Genomic DNA, 7754 nt, shown 5'->3' on the forward strand with positions numbered 1-7754 from the left:
CTACAGCTAATCCATCTTCTCCCTGCAGCCACTTAATATTCCCCCTGCAGCCAATTCATTAACTTCCCCCCACCAATTAACTCCCTCCCAGCCAATTTATCTTCTTTCTGCAGCCAATGCATCTTGCCCTTACAGCCAATGCATCTTTTCCCAGAAGCCAATTCATCTCCCACCTAGCCAATTCATCTTACTCTGCAGTCAATTCCTTAACCCCCTAGGCAATTCACCATACCCCTGCCAGGGCCGTCTCTTCCATTGGGCACGATGGGCAGGTGCCCGGGGGCCCTGCAGGCAAGGGGGGGCCGTCCGAATCCTAAAAAAAATAAAAAAAATATATTTATTTTTTTAAAAAAAAAAATACTTACCTTGCGGTCACATCAGCGGTGATCCGGCTCCCTACCTGGTCCCCTCTTCCGTGCTGTGCTCGCAGTGAATGCTGGGCGTGATGTCACGCCCAGCATTCACTGCAACCACTTCTATATATTCTGCACGATCAACTTCTGATTATATTTATCCTATACTACAGTGATTTTGAGTTACCTGCAGTACTGATACAGACACCGTCCTGTTCTAACTACTCTGGACTATTTCTGTGTACATTTGTGCTTATATGCTTATATGTTTATATACATTGTATACACCTGAAGGCGCCGCCCTTTACTATCTATACCCTACAATATATATATATATGTAAAAAAAAAGTGATTATATATATAATCACGTTTTTTTACATACATATACATTTTTTTTACACATACACACACACACACACACACACACTATTTATTTATATATATATATATATTTATTTTTTTAGGGGCCCGGTACACTGCATTGCCCGGGGGCCCATAAAGTTGTTAAGGTGGCCCTGACCCCTGCAGCCAATTCATTAACCCCTCAGCCAATTCATCTTCCCTTCTAGGCAATTCATCAACCGCTCTTGCCAATTCCTCTTCCCCCTGCAGCCAATTCATCCTCCCCTTGCAGACAATCCATCTCCCCCTCCAGCCAATTCATTACCCTCTATCCGATTCATCTCCCCCTGCAGCCAATCCATCTTCTCCCTTCAGCCAATTTATTAACCTAACCTATACAATTCATCTTCCCCTGCAGCCAATTCATTTGCTTCCCCCAGCCAATTCTTTAACTCCAACTCCCCCCAATCCAATTCATCTTCCTTCTGCAGCCAATTCATCTTACTCTGCAGCCAATTCATCAACTCTCCTAGCAAATTAATTTCCCACCTACAGCTAATCCATCTTCTCCCTGCAGCCACTTAATATCCCCCCTGCAGCCAATGCATCTTGCTCCTGCAGCCAATGCATCTTGCTGCTGCAGCCAATGCATCTTGCCCCTGCAGCCAGTTCATTAACCCCATTATCAAATTCATCTTCCCCCTGCAGCTAATTCATTAACTCCCCACAGCCACTTAATATTCCCCCTGCAACCAATGCATCTTGCCCCTGCAGCCAGTTCATTAACCCCCCTATCAAATTCATCTTCCCCCTGCAGCCAATTCATTAACTCCCCACAGCCAATTTATCTTCCCCCTGCAACCAATTGATTAACTCCCCCAGCCAATTCATCTTCCCCCCTGCAACCAATTCACTAACCCCCCCAAGCTAATTAATCATCTTCATCCCCCTGCAGCCAATTCGTCTCCCCCCAGCCAATGAATCTTCCCCTGCAGCCAATCCATCCCCCCACAGCCAATTCATTAGCCCCCATTTCCCCTCTAGTCAATTCATCTTGCCCCTGCAGCCAATCCATACATCCACTGGCATTTTGAAAAAAAAATTACAATCTTTTTTTTAAATGGTTAGAGTGTGCCAACGCTGCGACCCCCAGGACCCAGCGCCCCAGCCTGCAGCCTGATCAGCCTATTGGTTGATCAGACCCTGGAAAAGGCTAAGTTAAACAGGGAGGAGGATTGGCAATATTTTAATGGGGAGGGTGCTGTGTCATGGCAGAATGACATGCTATAATGTATGTATATTGACATTCTGTTATATTGAAAACCCATTTTTACCAATATGTAAATAAATATTTTTAGCATCCTTGATTGTGTGTTTACTTAGTATGCCACTTGCTGGTATGTCTTCAGTTTCCAGAGGAATAGATGAGAAACTGGACCCCCCTGGAGCAAGTTGCGAATGGATGGTCTGGCAATTTGTTGGTCAGTCGTAAACGTCAGAGGGTAAACATATTAAGGAGCAGATAAGGCAAATCACAGATATTCGGCGATTTTGATGGCCATATTTACAACGGCGAATTTGTCTTTAATAAAATTGGCATTTTATATATGGCCGTCACAATCACTGTCACAATCGCTGAATGTTGGCGATTTGACGAATCCACTCCTTAATACATTTACTCCCAGGAGTTTAAAGTATCACAACGTTGGCACATAGACATCTTTAGCCCTTGCTACAGATCTTTTGGATGCCTCCAACTTGTTGAGTACTTTGTGGAACACAGTCTGTATGTTTTGGATCTTTCCTCTCGATTTGCCACTGGATAATGAGGAAGGCTCACTCTGATCATATCCGCATAAGCCTTCATCTTCTTCTGCCTGTTGGAGTAGTCCTTGGACTTGCTTTGCCACAAGCAGCGATATGATCTTTAGGCCTCAATACTATCTTTCATGTGTTCTACATTCTTGTCAGAAGAAGACATGTATTGTAATATTTCCATCCACACAAAACTCATATATAATCAAAGTCAGATGTAATAAAGTACTTACCACGCTATAATAGCGAAGAAAAGAGAAATAATGAAATCCACTCAGAAAGAACCAAAACTGGAATCAAAAGTCTCAATGCTCAGCAAATACAACAACTGCGGACGTACGCTAATGGTGAATGAACGTTCCGCCACTATGCTTCACTATGCAGTTAGAACTGCCATGGCTGGTCCATAACAATTGTTAATGCCCATGTATGCATGAGAATCATCTAGATAAACAGAGAGGAGCCAGACTGTCGCCAGCAGTACGTGACAACATGGAGATAGAGAAAGAAAAAGATAAAGAGTGAATGAGGAGCGGAGGGGTAAGGGAAAGAGGGAATGCTATCGGAAGATGTGAAAAGTGTCAAACCAATGACTCAGAGGGAGATGGAGATGATGGTCAGAGTGCTGGACCAACTTGACTACGATTACACTAAAAAAAATTACAGAAAAGTAAATTACAGAAAGGAAATAATAATGCAGGAATTGAGTAATATGTTAAGAGATAAACTGGTAAAAAGAAGTAAGTTTTGAAGAACAAGGAACAAGGGGAGTTAAAGAAAATACAAACAAACATTAAAAAAGTGAGTATTCAAATTTGGGATTAATGCTTGGGAAAAACTTGTTAATGATGTTAATAATTAATGATGCAAATAACAATTAGTAAAGATTAGTACTAAACATTGTAATTTCTTTATAGAAAGAAAAATACCTGTTGCACATCTACATCAACACATAAAAAGAAAGGTGAGGAAACCATAACCAATGTGGATATAAAATAGGGAAATCACAGGCATAGGCAATGGGGAAATAAAAGAGGAACCTAAAGAAGGTAAATAACAATCATATATAAAAATAATAATATTGTGTACCCTGAGATTAAATGTGAATATATAACGTATATAATTCTTTACTGCTGGTATGGACCATCATGACAGCATACCTGAACAAACCCAAGAGGGACATCAACACAAAGTCATTTCAAGCAGTGTCCAAGATGGGCAAATGGTAGTAGTCTTTCACACACCAGGCTCTCAGTTTCAGTCACTTACCTCTTTGTTGCATTTCCAAGTTGTCCCTGTATTCCTCAGGCTCTGCTGGTTTCAGACCTCTCTGTGAGATGTTGTCCAGTCTGTCTCCACTCAGAGATCCCTCCAGAATCAGAGTATGGGCGTGGCCATCTTGGATTCAGTCACATGATTCCTCTCAGCCAATCAGGGGATAACAGCCTAATCCAGAAGGAGCTATTTAACATGGATCGTTTTATTCTGCTCAATTAAGCCCAGAGTTAGTGGAGCACTGTTGAGGTAGTCAGCAATACACTCCCCATAATTTGATTGAGCCGGGTGCTATATCGCATTGTAGCGACTAAATGGATTTCTCACTTTGCTTATTTCATTAGCTACTAGCTTTTTGTAATTATCTTCTATTAGTGGAATGCTATTGTGAGAACTAAGATGTTATCCCCTCATTTTTGAAATAGATCGCATTACAGATGTCAAGAGGAGTTTCTTGTTTCAATTTATAATAGTGCTGACATACCACTATCTCCTACACTTGAATATATTTGAAGGGAGTTGATTTGAGCCGATCACAAACCATGCTACTCCCATACCAATACAATTATAGCTAGGCACGCATCCAGACAGTTTTAAATACACATTGTTTTTATTTATTTATATTCTATATATCTCACTGTTTTTAGTGAATTAATAAAAGTTATATTTTAACTTTCTGATTCCACTCCTATCATAGATGATATTCCAGTGAGCTCTAGTGCACCTCACTATCCTCTTTGTTCTTTTCCAAGTTCATGTGGATAACAGCCTCCATCCCAGATTCCCTCCAAAATCAGTTCATGGGAGCTGCCAAATTGGATATAGTCACCTGATCCATCTCAGAGTGCTGCTTCTGCCCAGCTGACTGCATTCTCCAATCAGGAATCAACAACAACTATAAAAGGAACTTCTGGAGCCCCTACCTGTTGCCAGTGCAACGCTATATTTCAGACGCCAACCTGGCTTCCAGCCAGGTTGGCGTCTGAAATACAACATTGTCTGCAGTCTGCAGTCTTGCTAGTATAACGCTGCCTGCAAGTCTGCAGTCTTGCTAGTAATCCAGCTCCGATTCCAGCACTCTGATTCTATCCATTCTGGTTCCAGTCCGGTTCCAGTGATCCACTTCGAGCATTCCAGTTAAAGAATCCCGGTTCCAGTCCTGTTACAGTGATCCACTTTCAGCATTCCGGTTGCAGTCCGGTCCAGCATTCCGGTTGCAGTCCGGTCCAGCAGTCGAGTTTCTGTTTGCTCTCCTCTGCTAGTGTAATCACCATCTGCACCAGTACATTCACTACATGCAGAAAAACATTATCAGGCCACCCAGCTTTGTCCATGTAGTCACCAGTCCAGCTCCAGAGACACAACCCAGTCTGGGTACAGACAGATCCTCAAGCGTGACATAGTCCGAGAGAGTGTAAAAAAATTTTTGTGTCTCGTTTAATTGCTAAAATTAATTACATTTCGATCCTGCTCTTCGTTTAGATACCATCGTCGTTCAAGCATCGATATTGCTTAGGCTTCCATTGAACAGATGTCAAAGCTGCAAGAATATCTCAACGCATTGTGGCGAAACATTAATGATGTGAAAAAAAATATGTATTGAGAAAATACTGATGGAGGGCTCTAGCCAGCTCAACAGTTAAAGTCTCATTATAGTTGAATCATATACAGCATTTAATAATAGTAAAATCATATATACCATTCAGTCACAGTGTAATGCTATATAGCATTCAATCATAGTTAAATCATACAGTTCAAATATGTGGATTTATAGACTGTACTGTGTTTGAAGGAGTTTAGTAATTTGTTAATCACTGCACCACATCTCTCATGGCTATACAACATTTATTTATGGCTATACGTGTAACACCTCTTTTCGTGGGTTAATGTTCTTGGAATGAGCAATACCATAGGGAGACTAAGGAACCCTCCGGCCCCCTTCTTAATACCACAGACACACACAAATGAGATAGTGATACACTAGGCTGATCTTTTGGAAGTCACACCAGCACGTTTATTGGTGGGGTGTGGGCTTCTAAAGATTTTTTGTAAATTTTATATATCAAAAATATATCTCTTTGGTTCAAATAATGGTTATGGAGAACATTGCATGCAGTAAACACTAAGTGCACAGCAATTTAAAATGCAAACAGTTTAAGGGTATCTAGACAACAATACTAATATCTGACTCACTATTTATACAGGCCTCACTAGTTCTATACCGCTAAGAGGTACCTCTATCCCTTCTCTCTAACCACAATAACTATCACTAGCAAGAAATGTTAAGCTCTATCACAGTTGCTTTAACTTCTCATGCAAATGTATTTGAATATCAAACAAATGCATACAATCATGCATTCCTTCTTAAAAGGCAGTAGAAAAATCACTTCTCCTTCACAGGTCAAACAGGCATTACGGTTGCAAATAGCACAAAGCAATGTCACAGTTCCCTGCATTCCTCAATATTGACTTAACACCGATAATCCTGCACAGTGGCACTTTGCAATCTTATTCTCCTCCAATAGTTACTTTCTCCAGGCGATTTGATAAAACATGCTCCATTGTCTGTCTATCCTCCGAATTCGATACAAATGCAGAATACAATATATACCCCCGCTGCTCCCTCTCTTCCTCTTAGGCATAAGCATACAGTCACTTTAGTTAAAGCTGGCTCTTCAACACACAATTATAGAGTTTTTCACAGATAGCAAATAATGCCAAAGAGTTTGGTGCAATTTTACTCAGTTTTAGACTCTGTTTCTGTCCCCTATCTTTCCCTACACTTCACCCTTATTACTATATCACAGTCCCGCAAAAGAGTGTTAGAAAATATTCTTCAGACCTCCCCACCTGTTCCTCACCTGACTAATAGCAAAAATACTCAATCCAAGTAAAACAATAACAAGGTAAACATGGGTTACCTTTCCCCACTCTTCTTCAGCATCTGTGTCTAAGATGGTTAACCTCTGCTCAGGAATCTGGTATGCTCTGCCACTCTCCACTGTAAAGGCTTCTTCACTCTCTCAGGGGGCTAGATTTACTATCAGGCGTGTTTGTTAATCCGCCGACGGTTTAGCCATCGCTGGATTTACTAACGCTAAAACCACCGACCAAACGGGCAGAAATGAATTTTTCAAAGTCGCCTCTTTAGAAGGCGCCATGATGGTTTCAACATTGTTGAACATACAAAGAGCCGGAATTACAATTACTATTTGTTAAACTGCCGGGAAAGGGCCATTCAAACGACCAAAATGAAAGAGCTGCTTGTGAGCGGCGAGATTGCTCAAACAGCATGCTGTTTGAGCTATTTTGACATTCAGAACATAAGAGAAAGGGCCATTTCATGTCCAATGATTGCTCCTTTAGGATTGTATATTGGAAATGGACAAAGTGTCATGTAATTTCAGTGTAGTGTTTAAAAAAAAAAATCCAGTAATTTCTGAAAACAACATTTTTTAACATTTTTTTTTTCTTTTAAAAACTCCACAATAATACTGGTGCTCCAAATAATCAGGATGCACAATGTGTCATTACATAGTTAACCCTTCATTTAATGTTAATGCAATCCAAATGTGAAGAAAAAAAAGTGTTTCTGGCTGAAGAAATCACAGTCAATTACAGTCTAGTGCCCAGCAGTTAATCATGATGCTTACAAAAAGGGGCCCTCATTATTTTTTCAGGTGTGGGATTGTTGGAGAATGGCTTTTGCAGGTAATGTGGTGCATTCTTGCCAGTGTATGTTTGCAGCTTTTTATCTGATTGAGGCAGAAAGGTGGGAGGAGGAGGAGTATGGACAACAGTTGGCATCTGTTCTGCGGAGCCTGCGCAGACCGCGTGCTCCACGTGCATTTACAGTGCGTTTGAATCTGGATTCTTTGGCTGATGTGGACGTAGTACAAATATTTTGGCTCATTTGTACTAACCTGATGAGACTTTATGAGCAAGTGAAGGATGATTTGGAGCCTACAA

General features: G+C 41.0%; 1 protein-coding gene across 1 annotated transcript in view; it reads right to left on the bottom strand.

The window, feature by feature from the left end:
• Nucleotides 1-3873, bottom strand: part of LOC142152348 (mitogen-activated protein kinase 12-like) — a 125080-nt gene extending 121207 nt beyond the window's left edge. The window contains exon 1 of the mRNA XM_075208913.1: nt 3780-3873. The gene's annotated coding sequence lies outside the window, so the exon portion shown is untranslated. The remainder of the gene's footprint in view (nt 1-3779) is intronic.
• Nucleotides 3874-7754: the final 3881 nt, after the last annotated feature.

The sequence above is a fragment of the Mixophyes fleayi genome, chromosome 4 (assembly GCF_038048845.1).
Source record: "Mixophyes fleayi isolate aMixFle1 chromosome 4, aMixFle1.hap1, whole genome shotgun sequence".
NCBI classification, from domain to species: domain Eukaryota; kingdom Metazoa; phylum Chordata; class Amphibia; order Anura; family Limnodynastidae; genus Mixophyes; species Mixophyes fleayi.